Below are 19,492 nucleotides of genomic sequence, written 5' to 3' on the forward strand. Positions count from 1 at the left end.
TAAGAGTAGTCCTTGCTTGCTAGCTGGTTGAAAGGCTATCATGTCAATACGCCTGTTACACCCGTCAGTAGCTAGGCCAGAGATCTCTTCGTGCACCGTGAAACTGTGATTCCTCAGCGAGGTCGCAATCATGTGTCGTATTGTATGCTGGCGGGAATTTCTCAATACCTCCCCGTGAGGGCAGGCTCCCAGGACATGGGCAAGAGTTTCGTGTTCTCTGTGGCAACGCCGACAGAGGGTGTTGTCCTGGGATCTTCCCGGCACGGAGCGAACGGCGCACACATTCGCTGTCATCTTGATGGACTGTGTCCATTCCGCACAGGATAAGCCTCGGTGATCTCTTATCCATTTGTTCCGTGGCGTGTATTCCTGGAAGAGTCCAACGCCCTTTCCTTTGTGCGGCAACTTCGTCCATGGCTGAACTTCTCTGTCTCGTAGTATCTGCCGGACCTTCCTTACATTGGGAAGATGGCTATTTTTGGACATAAATCGATCATTCATTTCTATGCCTAGATCTTGCAAATAAATTGTACGTTCTTGTTCCAAGTTCCTAGTTGCATTAATGTAGCCGTTATTTGCAAGCGGTAATTTATTACATATGTTAATATGCAGTAGTTTGGCTTCCCAAGTGGCGCGAAACAAACCGAGGCCCTTATACTTCCTTTCGGTGTACACCATGTGATCCGGAACGTCTGCTGGTAGTTGTAATAATTCCTTAGTTCCACTCTTTAATATTTTATCCTCATCTGATAGAAAAGTTTGAGGTATCTTGTTTAGGGGAATAACTTGGAGTGGGTAAATAAGAGTAGGTGGTATTGAACTATTTAAAATTGAAAGTTTCTGGTCAGATTGCAGCAATGGTGTGCTAACAAGGGTGTCAATCTTGTTTCGCGTCTTATCAAGTACGGCTTGTGGATCCAGTTTAAGTTCATTGATGAAATTCACACCTAAGTAACGAATCGCACTTCCGTTGCACTGTGATTTAATTTCACAGTCGTCATTAATGATGATATTCTCCTCCGTTAGCTGACATTTCGTGCTAGAAAGACAAGCTGATTTTGAAGCGCTTACGTGCAGGCCGAGTTCCTTAAATCTTTCTATGGCGATCCTGACGAGTTCGGCAGCAGATTCAGTGTTTTTCCCAAATATTACCGTAACGTTGGCAAAACACATTATAGTGAGGTTAGGCTCCTCGTTTGCAATCGAGTAACCGTAATTCCCTGCTAAAGAATCTTCAGATAGTTCTTCCACAATATGATTGGTAGCGATGTTAAGTAATGCCGGTGACAAAGGGGAGCCTTGATCACACCGCGATTAATTTTGATGGGTTTTGTTCCCTGTTTTCGTGTCTGTATCTGTGTTACGTTTCCCTCTTGTTGAGCAATTAGCAGTCTCGTCAGCTTTTCGGGTACTCCGACCGACTCCAGTGTGCTCTGGAGGTGCGAATGTCCGACGTTATCAAAAGCTTTGCCAACGTCGAGAAATATAATGCATGCATCGGTCTTTTCTTGCCTAGTGTGCTATAAATTGGCTTCCAAAATTGAGGTATTTATGTAAGTACCGGGTGTACTGGTGAAACCCCTTTTATTGTCACGAAACACAGTGTAGTTCCGAAGCTGTTTATCAAGAACTTTGTCGAAGACTCGTCTAATAACTGAGCATATAGTAATTGGACGCCAGTTACTGGGATCAGTTGTGAACAAAGGGTGTGCGTATCAAGAAAATATAAATAAAAATCAGCTGATACTTGTATTTCGATCATTTGTAGTTCTGAGTGGGCAGTTAAAGTATCCGTAATTTAAATTTAACACCTTCGATCATTCAGGATTTATGAGTGGTTAGCTAATAATCATGTTCCTACATCCCAATAAATGCAATTCAACTCCCTGGCGTAGTTTAGACAGAAATACTTTTGAGAAATTATTGTAAACAACTTCACATTTTTCAGCATTTAAAGACACTTTTATTCTCCGTCCCGCGTAGTAATCCACCATCTGTAATAATCACATAACCACATTTTAGTTCCGAATTGTAGTGTAGATACGGTATATTAGATAGTATCTTGCTTGTTATATTCGTATGTATCTTTGTGCACACGGCAGGTTTCATTTCTATTACAGCATAGTGTAGCACTGATATTAATCTGTCTACGTATCGGCAGTCCTTGCGAATTTCTAACTTTAGGCCTAATTGGAATTTTCATTTCTATTTGTGCTTAGCATTAGGATACGTCTGAATGTAGTTTAGAATTATTGTAGTGTATTATAGTAACTTATTAGAAATTAGAGTGCTTATTCTATTATTTTGAGTAGTCTTTGCGAATTTCGACCTTTAATTGTAATTTCCTTTCCTGTTTGTGCTTAGCAATAACCTGTTGTAATCAGAATAGGTCTGAAAGTAGTTTAAAATTATTCTAGTGTATTGTAGTATCTGAACGTAGTCTGAACGTAGTTAAAAATTATAATAGTGTATTATAGTATCTTATTAGAAAATAGTGTGTTTATTCTATTACTGTGAAATATTTCTGTGGTATCTGTAGTATCTCTCTTACCGGGTGAGTTGGCTGTGCGGTTAGGGGCGCGCAGCTGTGAGCTTGCATACGTGAGATAGTGGGTTCGAATCCGACTGTCGGCAGGCCTGAAGATGGTTTTCCGTGGTTTCCCATTTTCACACAAGGAAAATGCTGAGGCTGTACCTTATTTAAGACCACGCCCGCTTCCTTCCAACTTCTAGGCGTTTCCTATCTCGTCGTCGCCATAAGTCCTATCTGTGTCGGTGCGACGTAAAGCCACTAGAAAAAATGTAACACATTTACTAGAATTATGTTGTAGTAATTAGCGTAGACTTAACTGTAGTTTAGAGTTGTGTAATTTTAGTGTATTATTCTCTATTTCCAGCAATTAACAGCAATTTTCATCCTGTTAGGGTGTTGTAGGAAAACAAATCGAAAAACTAAGTAGTATTGTAATGTAGTAGTAGCCTATATTAATTACCTTAATGTCGTGTGATCTATGTGAACTATCCTAGACGATGTTTCTTCCCTTTCATTTTTAATTTTGCACAGAATAAATTATCATATTTTTCTTTTCTTTTCATTATTCAGTAATTAAAGGCTAAGGAGTGCACGTGTAGGAACTGTGGGTGCAGCCAGGCATTAAGGAGTATGAGGGAGGAGTTCGAGAGTTTGAGGGAGATAATTAGGATTCTCTCAGAAGACAGGAAGGAAAGTAGGCCTCCCTCAAAAACTGCACAGGATACAGTAGGTGTAAAAGAGGGATGGGAAGGAAAGGGGGGAATTTTAGGAGACAGGTGGTCTAATGTTATAAGGGGAAGGAGATTGCACGGTAAGAGCTCCATTCAGGATCAGAATTCATGACAGGTGTCTTTGAAAAATCGATACGAGTCACTGCAGGTAGAACAATCGAGGGAAGATGAGGAACAGGAAACTGTTGCTGAGAAGTGTGGCAGTAAGAGAAAGGGAAAAAAGTAGCAAAGGGAAATCTGGAGTAGTGGATAGGACAAGACGGTCGAACAGAGTCATGGGGTGGACGAAAGTGAGGTGGAAGTAGCTTCTGCAGCTGTCAGAAAAGATAGGACTGGCTAGGAAGGGAGCGGATCAAATGGGGTGGGTAGGGTTGAGGCTCGGGTCATGGGAAATTCCATTGTTAGACATGCCGGGAAAGTGTGCGGAGGAAAGGGTACCAGGGTAGAGTGTTATCCAGGACTTAGGGTAAGAAAGGTGTTGAGGAAAGTAGAAGAGAAGGAGGAGGGAAAGGCGAAGGTTGTAGTGTTTCACGTTGGTACTAACGACGTGAGACAAGCAGGTATAAGTAAGAATATAGTTGGGTATGTGTGGGACCTGGTAAATACAGTACAGGTGAAGTTGAAGGAAGCGAAGATTGTTATCAGTGGAATACTGTGTAGGAAGGATAATTACTGGAAGGTGATTGGGGATTTAAATGAGCCTATGGAGTGGGTGTGTGGGAAAATGGGAGTGAGATTTCTAGATCCTAATGGGTGGGTAGGAGATAATGATTTGCACTCAGATGGAATTCACTTAAACCCCAGTGCTACATATAAGTTAGGAAGTTTGTTTAGAAGGGTAATATGGAGGTATGTTCAGGGAAACGCGGTGGCCTAGGAAGCTGTGACAAGGGAACAGGGGACTGAAAATCAAGTAGGGATGACATAAAAATGTTAGTGCTGAACTGTAGAAGTATTGTAAAGAAACGAGTAGAATTAAGTTAATAGGAGTTGTATCATGGCTGAGAAATAGTGGATGCAGAATTTTTTTAACGGAACTGGAGTGTGTATCGTAGAGATAGGATAGGAATGGCAGGAGGAGGAGTATTCATTATGGCGAAAGAAGAATTTGTAAGCTACGAAAAGGTTGACAAACATGAAATTCTAGGTGTAAAGCTCATCACTAAAGATAATAGGCAACTTGATGTCTTTGGAGTGTACAGACCGGAAATGGGTAGAGCAGACGCTGTTTCAGAATTATTTGATAAGATAATCAGCTATGTGGGAAACGATAAGGAAAGGAATGTGATTGTAGTGGGTGATCTCAGTTTACCAAATGTCAATTGGAAAGGTAATGCAAACGACAGGAAGCATGACCAACAAATGGCAAATAAGTTAACATGGGAAGGGCATCTGCTTCAGAAAGTAATGGAACCAACTAGAGGGAAGAATATTCTGTATGTGGTGTTGGTAAAACCAGATGAGCTCTATAGAGAAACCGAAGTAATAGATGGTATTAGTGATCACGAAGGTGTTTTTGTGGTAGTTAAAAATAAATGTGAAAGAAAGGAAGATATTAAAATTAGGACTATTAGGCAATACCATATGGCTGATAAAACAGGCATGAGGGAGTTAATAACAAGTAACTATGATCGGTGGAACGCGGTAAATAAAAGTGTAAGCAGACTCTGGGATGGGTTTAAAGCGATAGTTGAGGAATGTGAAAATAGGCTTGTACCTTTAAAGGTGGTAAGGAATGGTAAAGATCCACTATATTATAACAGATAATAAAGGGACTAAGAAGGAGGTGCAGGTTGGAAAGAAATAGAGTTAGAAATGTCTGTGGAAGTAAGGAGAAATTGGAGGAACTTACTAGGAAAATGAATTTAGCAAAGAAGTCAGCTAAGGATAACATGACGGCAAGCATAATTGGCAGCCATAACAATTTTAGTGAAAAATGGAGGAGTATGTATAGGTACTTTGAGGCAGAACCAGGTTCCATGAAGGATATTCCAAGAATCATTAATGAAGAAGGGGAGTGTGTATGCGAGGATCTTTAAAAGGCAGAAGTTTTCCGTCAGCAGTATGCAAAGATTGATGGTTACAAGGTTAATGTCCAGATAGAGGAGGTGACTAATACTAAAGAAGTATTAAAATTTACCTATGACAACAATAACATTTACAGTAAGATACAAAAGTTGAAAAGTAGAAAAGCAGCTGGAATTGATAAGGTTTCGGGGGATATACTGAAGACAATGGGTTGGGATATATTACCATATCTGAAGTACTTATTTGATTAATGTTTGCATGAAAGAGCAATTGAATGGGTAGTTGCTATAGTAGCCCCTGTGCATAAAGGAATGTGTTATAGATATAAAGGTGAAAACTACAGGCCAGGCAGTTTGATATACATTGCATGTAAGCTTTGGGAAAGCATTCTTTCTGATTATATTAGACATGTATGCGAAATTAGTAACTAGTTTGATAGAAGGCAGTTTGGCTTTAGGAAAGGTTATTCCACATAAGCTCAACTTGTAGGATTCCAGCAAGTAGATATCCTGGATTCAGGAGGTCTATTGGACTGTATCGCGATTTAGCTACCGAAGGCATTTGATAGGGTAGATCATGGGAGACTACTGGCAACAATGAGTGCAATTGGACTTGACAAAAGAGTGACTGAAAGGGTGGCTCTGTTTCTAGAAATTAGAACTCAGAGAATTAGAGTAGGCGAAGCCTTTTCTGTCCCTGTAATAATTAAGTGGGGAATTCCTCAAGGCAGTACTATTGGACCTTTATGTTTTCTTATATATTTCAATGATATGGGTAAAGAAGTGGAATCAGGGATAAGGCTTTTTGCAGATGATGTTTTTTTTTCACAGAGTAATAAATAAGTTACAAGATTGTGAGCAACTGCAAAATGACCTCGATAATGTTGTGAGATGGACAGTAGGCAATGGCATGATGATAAACGGGGTTAAAAGTTACGTCGTGAGTTTTACAAATAGGAAAAGTCCTCTCAGTTTTAATTACTACGTTGATGGTGTGGAATTTCCTTTCCTTGATCATTGTAAGTACCTACGTGTTAATATGAGGAAAGACCTTTATTGGGGTAATCACATGAATATGAATGTAATTAAAGGGTACAGATCTCTGCACATGGTTTTGAGGGTATTTAGGGGTTGTAGTAAGGATGTGAAGGAGAGGGAGTTTAAGTCTCTGGTAAGACTCCAACTAGAGAATGGTTTCAGTGTATGGGACCCGCACCAGGATTTCTTGATTCAAGAGCTGGAAAAAAAATCCAAAATAGTAGCAGCTCGATTTGTTCTGAGTGATTTCCGACAAAAGAGTAGCATTACAAAACTGTTGCAGAGTTTGGGCTGGGAAGACTTGGGAGAAAGGAGACGAGCTGCTCGACTAAGTGGTATGTTCCGAGCTGTCAGCGTAGAGATGGCGTGGAATGACATCAGTGGACGAGTAAGTTTGAGTGGTGTCTTTAACAGTAGGAAAGATCACAATATGAAGATAAAGTTAGTATTAAAGAGGACAAATTGGGGCAAATATTCGTTTATAGGAAGGGGAGTTAGGGATTGGAATTACTTACCAAGGGAGATGTTCAATAATTTCCCAATTATTTTGCAATCATTTAAGAAAAGGCGAAGAAAACTACGGATAGGGAATCTGACACTTGGGCGACTGCCCTAAATGCAGATCAGTAGTGACTGATTGATATTTACCAACCTTTCTACTCCCTCAACCGTAATTTCACCAACATCATTTTCCTCCTCCCAATGAACTCCGTTGTTCGCAACACCACCATGAATACTTCCTTTCACATTGGGAAGATTTTCAAAGTATTCTCTTTACCTGTCCAGTGATTCCCTGGAATCATATATGAGTTCATCTGAATTACCCAAGGCACTGATCATTTCCCTTTTCCCTCCCTTTATAAGATTCTTTATAACTGTCCAGAAAGGTTTACCTGCTTTTGCAGCTTTTCCAGGTTATTACAAAGATCTTCTCACGACTTCTTTTTGGATTCAACAACTATATGTTTCGCTCTGTTTCTTTCATCTATGTACAATTCTCTGCCTGCATCAGCATTTGTTTGGAGCCAGATTCTACCAAGATGTTCGCTTTATCCCATCTTTACACACAATTGTTCCCAGGCATTCCCTTGCTGTTGCTACTACAGCATCCCTGTATGCCACCCATACTCTTTCTATATCCTGAACCTGCTTGCTGTCCACTGTTCGGAACTTCTCACTAATTATATCCATGTACTTCTAATTTCCTCGTCCTGGAGATTTTCTGCCCTTATTCGTCTGCAGACAGATTTCACTTTCTCTACCCTAGGCCTAGAGATACTTAGTTCACTACAGATCAATTAGTGGCCTGTTTCATCAAAATATCCCCGAAAAACACGTACATTCCTAAAAGATTTCCAGAATTTGAAGTCGGTTAAGATATAGTCTATTATTGATCTGGTACCCCTCCCATGTGTAGCGGTGAATAGCCTTATACTGGAAGAATGTATTCGTAACTGCTAAACCCATACTAGCACAGAAGTCCATCAGACACTTCCCATTCCTATTAACTTCATATCTTCCCCACATTTACCAATCACCGTTTAGTATCCTTCAATTCTATTTCCAACTCTCGCATTGAAATCGCCCACTAGCACTATCCTGGCCTTGCTGTTGACCCTGACTACAATGTCATTCAATGCTTCATAAAACTTGTCAATTTCATCCTCATCTGCACCCTCGCATGGTGAATACACTGCGACAATTCTCGTCCTAATTCCTCCAACTGCCAAATCTACACACATCATTCACACGTTTACTTGTCTTACAGAAACTACGTTGCGTGCAATAGTATTCCTGATGAACAGACCTACCACACTCTTTGCCCTTCCCTTTTTAACACGGGTCAAGTATACTTTATAATCTCCTATCTCTTCCTCATTATCTCCCCTTACCTTAATATCACGAAACAAATGCAACAAATTTGCTGACCAGCCAGTTCTACTCTCTTTCTTCCATAAGCCCCGTTAATATTGATAGTTCCCCACCGAATTCCATTACGTTCGCCAGGTTTGTTCCAAGGAGTCCCTAACTGGTCTAATTGGAGTAGGACTCCGTTACTCCCATAGGTCCGAGGCGTGTTCAAAATATTCTGAGCTCGGTAATTCCATAAACCAGGATGCTACCCCACTTATACATAGTCCAAGTGAGGATCTTTATTCTAACTGATTAGGGACCACCGATGGATTGTTTAGCCCTAGCCGTCTGGGCACAGGGAAGGCCATGACTCAGATTATGTCCGAGATGCCCACTCCGATTCCGTAGCCACTGGTATCCCGACTCTCAGGTCCACTTACTAGGCCACTCAGCCGTTGCCCATGGTTCACGAACTAGGCCGTGAATACAGTAACCCACACCATGAACTAATAATAATAATAATAATAATAATAATAATAATAATAATAATAATAATAATAATAATAATAATAATAATAATAATAATAATATTCTATTAATACCGAGCACGTTGGTGGTGCGGTTAGGGGAGCGATAGTGTGAGCTTGCATTCGGAAAGTAGTGGGTTTGGATTCCACTGTCGGTAGTCCTAAAGACGGCTTTCTGTGGTTTCCCATTTTCACACCTTAATTAAAGCCACGGCCGCTTCCTTCCCATTCCTAGCCCTTTCCTATCCCATCTTTGCCATAAGACCTGTCTGTGTTGGTGTGACGTAAAACAACATGTAAATAATCATAATAATAATAATAATTTTATGAGTGGGATAATGTACCCTACAGGGCACAACAACACTGCAGGATCATACAGTACTTACCTGCTCACCTGTTATTACATACGGGCACCAACTCGGCTGCAGTCGGCAGACAAGTTCGACGATAGGGTTCTTATGACGAGAGGATTATGGGGAACAATACAATTACAGTAAACTACTAAATGAGGAACACTTTCGCTACGATATGAATTTTGAGCAGAAGTCTGTATATTCGAAAATTTGGATATTTACAATAATTGCACCTGTAGTGCCCAAATAAGTGCCTCAAGGGCTCACATCTACAATTTTAAAAGATAACCAAGAAAATACAATTTGCATGATGAAGTTGTAGATCTGTGAACCAGGGAAAGAATGGTTGTTATCCCTACATGGAACAGCACCACTATGCCTACGACATAAAAGGACATGATGGTAGAATTAGGGATACTCCGCAGGAATAGACCTACAATTGAAAGTTCTCTCCCCTTTTGGGAAACTTATAGACACATAATTAGCAGCACAACAAGTGTCGAAAACGTCTCAGATAAGCTACTCTACAGCCATATTCTACATATATACATAGACGTGAACTCATGTCCACCAAGCAAAAAAAATGTGTCAACAGATGGACTATCATTACCAATTACATAGTGCCAAGATAACATAGGTATAATACGCGTCAATAAGAATGCGAAACAACAAAAAAGAAAAGAAAGGTAAAAATCAAATAAATTAAGCGACTCTGCCCCCCCCCCCCAAACGCCTCTCTGCCAAAGGAAGAATGTCCTTCACCCGGGCGATTTAAAGATGGCCGCACCTACCCCAGTGCAGGCCGTACGTTGACCTCTACTGTCTCGCCATGCGCCTCGCCCCCGTCACAAAAAAGTTGTAAACAAACCCTGCCTGTGGCCTCGTACCCTACATCTCGCGCTCGCAGAGCTCTCTTCACAAAGGGGCTTTTATACTTCTACAAATAGCGAAGGAATGGTCACAAAAATAGTGAAGGAAAACACATCTCACCCAACGTATCCGACTTCATTAATAGACCACCACGGGCCTCAATTACATTATATAAAGTATTCAACTATGCAACCCCGTAAGGTCATGACGGCCAATTATGCAACGAGTATACAGTAACCTTGGGGTCAGAGGTTCAAGCCCGTGTTTGGCAGAGTAGCACAGAGACCAAAATCGTGTTAACGTTTCCGCCTACGTTAATAGATTAATGTTCATCAAAGTAGCATAGATAGAGCCATGCATATAATCCAATATAGTCAGCATGCACATCTACATTACGCAGATATGTCTGCCCTTCCCCAGATAATGAAATGATAATTACTCTAAGTGGCCCTAACATACAAGGGAAACGTATCCAACGACCGACACAAAGAAAAAATATCTGGTCTATCGCTCTCAAACAGCTCATACCAACTAGGCACACTACATCTTGCCGCGTTATCAAGTTACATCATTGTCTGCCTTACATATAGAGAAAAAGAAAATCTATCTACCCTTACACTATAAATACATCAAAACAATCTTAATACGCAGCCTGATAGGCTACAATCAAATCCTATGTTAATATTTACAAGTTTAATCCTTCCATTTCTGCGTAACTCCCCAATTCTATTGCATGCCTAGGACCATGGTTCACTTATCTCATTATGATGACCTCCTCTTCTCTCCCTCTGGGTAGGCTATAATGGTTTAGCCCATCATGGTAGCGGTCTCGACCAGGGTCGATCCTTGGAGTCCGGTTTCCACTACAGCTGGTCCATGGTGCCGTCTTCTTGAGGGATGACTCGTTCAAGGTAGCGTCTTCTCGAAGCCACGTTCTGAAGATCTTGCACCTCTCGTCCCTTGGAACACGTCTCGGCCTCTTACTACAATGAGATGCCTATTTTAATCACAACACATCATTCTGGGCTTTTATTTAAAGTTGGAGCTAGCATACATTTCTAACACTCTGCAACATTACAACCCTTTGTCCTCTATTCTCGTATAACCGTATACTCGCTAACTTGTGCACTATGTCACTATCTGCTTTCAGCCCTCGAACCTATCTAGTCACTTATCGTGTTTTCATGCCCGCCTAATTCGGATTCACAGGTCTATCAGAAAATGAATATAGACTTCCTTAGCCTATTGTCTGCACTTCCTCTGCACCTCGCGAGCTTCGCCCTTACCGCTTCTTATTGAAGTCTATAAGTACAGCGTTCTTTTGTTGCCAATGAATTAGCCACACGCGACCTCGCTGATAAGTATCTAAATATTGTCACACCTATGAACTTACCACATGTAACTTTATAGATCACTGATCCACTGAATCAAAGTTAGCGCACAGCACTAATTACTCACTGTCTTTGTTCTGGACAAAAAGGTTTCTGGCGCAATCTAGGCAGACGCGACGCGCACGAGCAGCAATGTGATCGTTGAATGAATGCCCTCCTCCTCATCTCTCAGCTCTTATAGGAGGCACCAAACCAAACGATGCTAGGGAATGCCCCGAGAAACAACTTGAGTCTGGAATGTGGCCACTAAAGATCTTCCCAGGGTGGTTCGGCTTGCTACGTATTTATTAATTTAATTATATGTTAATAGACTGTGACGTACCTTTAGCTTCGTAAAATTCTAGTGATAATTCCCATCCTTTTGCTATCCTGGGAAACCTCCAAATATGAGAATTATGGCTCAATTCCCGTGGTGTGGCGAACCTGTCTGCTCTCGCTTAAAATATTGTTAGGGTGGCGCTGGGACTTCCCATAACAAAATCTTATCTCTCTTTCTCTCTTCCACATATATCCTTTCTCACTCGTACACAGCCACACCCTGCCTCGGGAATTACCTTCTGAACTCCCGCGCTCTGTATAGCATCATGCTCTCACAAGCGGCGTCATGTTGCGCAATATTATTACTGCGTTAAATATCCATTCTCATGATTAAACAGAATGGTACAATAAATTGTTACTTGATAGAGGTCTTGTAGCTGTAAGCTCGTGTCCAGGAGATTATAGGTTCTACTTCCATGATCAGCAGCCATGAAGATACAGTTCTGTGGTTTACCACTTGCGCAGTAGATAAATTCCATATCTCAGACACTACATCCCCACTCGCACGGATCCCTTCCAATATTTCCCTCTGATTAGTGTTATATCGTGTTGCCTAGTTGTACTTCCTCTTAAAACACTAATCGCCATTACCACTTCCCCAGTCCCAGCACTTTCGTATTCCCGAGTCCCTGAAAACCTGTATGTATTGTGTATGTCCAAAAAAAAAAAAAAAAACCGAACCATTCGATATGCAACCCGCCAAGCCAGTGAACGTCCCGTGGTTCAGAACGAACCTGTAGATAGTGGTATAAACGAACCTCTGTACTTTAATATCTTCTAGCAATAGACACTGCAATATGACATCTTATAATGAATCAGAATTGAATGACTCGGGAATGTCCATTATGGAACTGGTGTGTTGCATCATACGTGTTCACACTTGTGTAGAACCCTCTTCTTTACCACTTGACCGCCATGCAGGTCATTCAACTTTGCTTGTAGAGCAGTGTGCGTTGTGGTCACAGATTACATCACCGAGCAGATAGAGCTTGAAACAGAGCTCTGCGTTCGGAAGGTGGTGTCTTGAGAATGGTTTTCGGTGGTTTTAATTTCTCGTCACAAAGGCTAATGCAGGGACAGTTCCTTTTATAGGCCACAGATGCTCTTCTCTTACTCTTTTCCATGATTCAAATCACCGCAACACATCTCCTGGCTTGAGACAAGGCATTACGCTGTATGAGTTCCTCCGTCCCCCATCATGGTACGAATAAAAACTTGTAGTAGCTAGGTGTGTTTATGAAGTACCGGTACCGTAATTCCGTGTGATCTATGGGGTAATGGCCTGACTTCAAAACAATTATTTATTACTTGAGGATAGTTTTACCATATTTAATAACTAGCATTTGTATTCGTTCATCGCACGGGAATTTGCAGTGGATTAGATGTTACCTTCTTAAGAAAACGCGTGGCAGTAACGTGAAATATGATGAAGCTGAACAAAGAACAGAGAGAATGATGACGATTTCCGAATTTTTCTTTTACGGTACAGTTCCTCGTCCGAAGTTGTGCGAAATTCTCCGTGGTTCTCAGGTTGCATATTGTATCCCTGACCATTGTCTTGGAGCTCTGAAGTTGATGATACCCCCCTTAAAATCTGTCCTATCGAAAAGAGTAACATGGCTCTTTAGTGTTCCCCGTTGCCCACCTTGAAGTGATATGCACGACATGTCCTACGGGACTTAGACTAAAAATCCAAATTTTCGTGATCATCTGCGTTATTGTTCGTCGAACGATAAATACGTACATGGCATAAAGGGACGGAAATAACATATTCTAAAACTTTAGTTGTATACGGTATTTTGATAGACCTAATGTTAGCGGAAATATTTGAGAATAATCCTCCTATAAACATCAACTTCATGTGATTACCGCGACATCATATGCATCTGATAACACAATCCTGAGTGAGTAGAAACCAAATACGTAGTTTGGTTGAAATAAGTCAAGCAGTTTTCCACTTTTAGGAATATACAAACAGATATATAACCTGACAGACAGACATACAGACAGACAGACAGACAGACAGACAGACAGACAGACAGACAGACAGACAGACAGACAGACAGACAGACAGACAGACAGACAGACAGACAGACAGACAGACACCAAAGGGAAAATTTCCACCTCATGTTACCTCGGTGTTCATATATATATATATACGGTGGGTGTAATTTTAAAGCCGAGAGAAATATGATGCGCCCTCTGACTTTCTCCTGTTATGGATCCTTGAAATAACTGTACATCTGCGAGTTTATCCGTTATTAGCTACCGAGGAGGTAGCACATAGGGAATAGTAATCTTCTCCGTTATCTGAAGAATATGTGAAAGTATGTACAACAATTATTGAAAACTAGCAAATGTACCCGTGCCTCGCTACGGTATTCTTTTTGTAAACGGTCTTCTAAGTAAGTTACTGTACACGCACTGAGTGAGACTGTATTAAATTGCATGTCTCTTAGCGCTACCAGAGAAACAAAATGGAGAGGACCCCATACGTTGTTTCCCAAGTAAGGTGCACGTTGGGGAAGTTTTGATGATAATGGCCGGCCTCATTTTCTACTGCCATTCACAATCGAGCATGTGCACGTTTATGAATGCAGATCTTCATTTCGAGATTTACTGCTTTTAAACAGTACGTCATATCAACAAACGGATTCCGGCATCATACTCCTCTTTTACTGTCCTACATGGTTGGTCCGATGATATTTTCTCTTATATCCTATATTTATGGGTTAGATTTAGTTATAAACCTTAAATAGGGGGATATTTGTGTACCGTTTCCACACATTACTTTATTTTTCGGATACTTATGTAGCAGCTGGAATTATAAAATTTGGCTAATATGTGACCACTGGTTGTGTCAAAGTGCGTACCGAATTTGATGATTCTATCTTTCTCATAAGCGTTCCAAACGATAAAATATACTTATAAAAGGTACACAATTGACTTAAAATTGAGATATGCAACTCTACCTAATGTATAAGGGATCGAGATACAACAATATGTCATAGGACCAAAGTTGTAGACCTGTCCAATTTGAAACGCGACTGTGCTATCTGTTTTGTGATAGAACTTATCGTTTAACTACCAAGTACCTCGCAATGAAGGTCTGCACCGTGAATAAAATTGCCTTCATACTTCGATATGTTTCAGGGCCAAAAAGTTATACATTTGAATAGCTTGGAATTTTTGCTCAAAATAAGGAATGTCCAGGTTTCTTGATCAGCACTCGCATACATACGGGGTAATTAAGGAAGAAAGTTGAAATTAATAGAAAATAGGATTATAAATGAGGGCAGCCAGATAGGACAAATATGTAAATACCAAGTAGAGGAATTATACAATGAAATGTGCCTCACTAAATTGTGATGATATGAGTTTTGGATATAAGAAGGCGGTAACAGAGGAGAAATTTGGGCGCAGGCATTCTTAGGTAAGCCTATAAGAAGATAACTTATGGTGCCTAAAGAGGCAAGACAGAGGCAATAAATAAAAGTGGGAAAAAATATATAGAAGAGAATTACAGTACTGTTCAAATTACGGTACTGTTCAAATATTAACAGCCCCCTTAGTGCTCTTCGAAGACGATTGTAACCTCCAACGGTATTCCACAAATACCTCTCAGAATGGCAGCATGACGGCTCTCTCGTCTTCCACGCAAGGAACAACCACGAGTTTACAGGAATGTTGACGAAAATGACATTATGTCACTTCCCTGCTGGCAAGCAGCCAGAGACGTTGCCATGGTAACCGGTAGGTACGTTGTCGGTCGATCGGCCACTCAATGCAGAGCATGGAATCCGTAGAAAGTAGTATTTTCTCCGTAATTTGAAGAGCAAGTGAACTTATGCTCGTAAGAAAAGTTGTTTAAAATTAAGGGACGGTTCACACGTAGTCCGCGGATTTTACAGGAAATCAATAGTACAGGAGACAATGGAAGGAAACTGTTATGGTTTCTCTATAAAACCCCATTCTATTCAGTGATTTTCAAACATTATGCATATCGTAATCTGCGCATGGATGAGTAACTCTAAATATGAAGTTTTATCTAGATATATTCAATAGGGTAAGAGAAAATTGAAAACAACTCGTCTAGTCTTCCTATAAACCCCAGTCAGTTCTGAGATTTTAAAATGATATGAATGAAACCTGCTCCTGAATGAGTTAACTCCAAGTATGAAGTTTTGTCGAGATATATTCAATAGTGTAAGAGAAAATTGAAAAAAACTTCTAGTCTTCCTATAAACCCCCAATCTATTCGTTGATTTTTAAATGATATGCACATTGAAACTTGTTTCTGAAAGTGTTAACTCTAAATGTGAAGTTTCGTCGAGATATGTTCAATAGTGTAAGAGAAAATTGAGAAAGACTCTTCTGGTCTTCCTATAAACGCCCAGTTTATTCCGGGATTTTTAAATGATATGCTTATCGAAACTTGATCCTGGATGAGTAGACTCTAATGTGAAGTTTGGTTGAGATCTATTCAGCCATTTACCCGTGTAACAAACAAACAAACAAACAAACAAACAAACAAACAAACAAACAAACAAACAAACAGGAAAGGTAAAAACTACTGATACGATCTTGAATTGACCTGAACCAAACCAAACCCCATGGCACTACAGCCCTTGAAGGGCCTTGGCCTACCGAGCGACTGCTGCTCAGCCCGAAGGCCTGCAGATTACGAGGTGTCGTGTGATCAGCACGACGAATCCTCTCGGCCGTTATTCTTGGCTTTCTAGACCGGGGCCGCCATCTCACCGTCAGATAGTTCCTCAATTCTAATCACGTAGGCTGAGTGGACCTCGAACCAGCCCTCAGATCTAGGTAAAATCCCTGATCTGGCCGGGAATCGAACCCGGGGCCTCCAGGTAAGAGGCAAGCACACCATCCCTACATCACGGGGCCGGTGAATTGACCTGAAATGGATATATATATCAACATTTTCCGAAATAAAGGGCATTACATACTACGGACCCCTAGAACTTATATATGTAAGAAGATATCTCTTTTGTGGCCTCCCCTGCTCCCACCGTGTACCCTTCCACCATTGCGCCCACCTGTTTGTACCAATGATCATTCTAGCTACTTTCATGTCTGTTACTTCCAACTTACGAACTACTTCCAACCCAGATTTCACCCCCGTAGAACAAAGTCGGTCTGGGAACATGAGATCTGATTTGATCTTGATTTGGCTCAGTTACTTGAAAATCCCTGGTTACTAAATGGTGGCTGAGTGTACCCAGTATCACAACGCAGAGGTGTGACTCGGACTGCTTTCGGAGAATTTCAGTTCATAATGTTTCTTTTAGGCTTAGTTACAACCCTGATTCAGCTGTCCTTCCCAGATTGAATTTTTATCATTTGTCGGTCATGCTTTCTGTCATTTGAATCAACTTCCCGGTTAACATTTGTTAAAGTGAGATTACCAGCTACACTCACGTTCCTTTGTGTGTTGTTCTCTACATAACTGATTATTTCACAAAATAATTCCGCATCAGTGTCATCCTTTCCAGACCTAAACACCCAAAAAAGCATCAAGTTGCCTGTTATCTTACAGATGAGCCTTACACTTAGAATTTCATGTATATCATCCTTAACTTTTTCATAGCTTATATTTTTTATTTGTAATCTGTTTTCATCACCGCTCCCCAGTTCACCTTATTTTCCTGAATATACCTCCCTATAACCCTTTTAATGGGTCTTATTATGCAATAAAGCAAGGTGCTGAGGACAGATATGAATGTTGCATAGACAGGGCATTGCCTTTATACACTGATGATGACAACCCTTCGAAACTAACCTCGTAACTTGCATGTGCCCATGGGATTGAAGTGAAGGCCATTTACTCAGATCCCTATCTTCTACCTACCAATATTAAGATCTACAAATCGCACTTCCAATTTCCCACATACCCACTTCACAGACTCTTTTAAATCCGCGATCAGTCACCAGTCAGTATTCCACCTATACAATTTCCCACTGATAGCAATCTCCGCTCAATCAATCAATCAATCAATCAATCAATCAATCAATCAATCAATCAATCAATCAATCAATCAATCAATCAATCAATCAATCAATCAATCAATCAATCAATCAATCAATCATTGATCTACATTTAGGGCTGTCGATCAGGTGGCAGTTTCCCCATCAATTATTTCCACTATTCCTTTCTTAAATGGTTTCAAAGAACTCTGGAATTTATTAAACAATTCCATGGAGAATTATTCCAATCCCTAATTCCCCTTCGTATAACTTAATATTTGCCACAATTTTCCCCCTTGATTTCCAACTCGAGGTGATCTTTCATACCTTTAGAAGCTCCATTCAAACTTATTCGTCTACTGATGTCACTCCGTGCTATCCCTCGACTGGCAGCTCAAAACAACCCGGTCCTTACACCCAAGTCTTCCCAACCTAGAGTTTGCAACATTTTCGCAACACTACTCTTTAGTCGGAAATCACCCAGAACAAATCGTGTTGCTTTCCTTTAAATCTTTCCCAGTTCTCGTGCCAAATAATCCCGGTGTGAGTCCCATACACTGAAACCATACTCTAACTGGGGTCTTACCAGAGATTTTACGGCCTCTCATTTGCATCCTTACTGCAACCCTTAAATACTCTCATAATCATATGAAGAGATCTGTATCCTTTATTTACAACCTCGTTAATGTGGACATGATGCAGGCTTTTGAGCTTACGCCGTGTCACGAAAGTAAGGTGAAATTCTTTGTTTCGCGGAGGACATTGCTCTGCGTCATCAGAACAAACCTTGACTGTCCACGAGAAGGGCTTCTTAAACAATGAGCTTTGAATTTAGACGTTATAATAGAAGTAGAAATGGTACATTCGTTCATCACCAGATGGCTCTCCGGAAGCGGCACAGCTCTAGAGTTCGAAGCGGAATCTGACGGAACTTAACATAATAGGTGTACGCGTATGTGAAGGTATGACATTGACACAAGCCTGGAATGAAACATCTGGCGATGATGAACGTACGAATTTGGAAAACACCGAAATACCAATAGTGAACGGACAGGGAAGGGAACTACCGGCGTAAATCCTTAATAGCTGGCAACCAGGTATTACTTACTGTAATTGATAGCCAGTGTCCCTGTTGAAATTGTTAGGATTTCTAAGTATTTCCACAGCTTCCCGTATAATTCTGGAAATGTAGTGTCCAGTGTGAGTAAGAGCTAGAGCATCTTGGAACATGACATCATGACCCGACGACAAAGCGTGTTCAGCTAGTGCTGATTTGTCTGGCTGGTTGAGACGAATTTTACGTCCATGCTCCTTGATACGAGTGCCAATGGACCGGTATGTTTGGACAACGTATACCCTACCACAAGTACAGGCAATTTCATATATCCCAGGATGTAAAAGTGGGGACAATGTTGTCATTTTTTTCTATTTGCTTTACGTCGCACCGACACAGATAGGTCTTATGGCGACGTTGGGACAGAAAAGACCAAGGAATGGGAAGGAAGCGGCCGTGGCCTTTATTAATGTACAGCCCCAGCATTTTCCTGGTTTGAAAATTGGAAGCCACGGAAAACCATCTTCAGGTCTGCCGACAGTTGGATTCGAACTCACAATCTCCCTGATGCGAGCTCAAAGCTGCGCGCCCCTAACAGCACCGCCAGCTAGCTCGGTGTGTCCTTGGTTTTACCCAGACTGTGAGCCTATAATACTTTCCTCTTCCTCTTATGTGATTCCTCCAATTAAGATCTTTCCATATATTAATCCCTAAAAACTTACAGTAATCCCCTAAGGTACAATCACCCCCTCAACAACAAGGTAATTAAAACTGAGAGGACTTTCCCTCTTGGTGAAACTTACAACCT

This window comes from Anabrus simplex, chromosome 1 (assembly GCF_040414725.1).
Source record: "Anabrus simplex isolate iqAnaSimp1 chromosome 1, ASM4041472v1, whole genome shotgun sequence".
Classification (NCBI taxonomy): domain Eukaryota; kingdom Metazoa; phylum Arthropoda; class Insecta; order Orthoptera; family Tettigoniidae; genus Anabrus; species Anabrus simplex.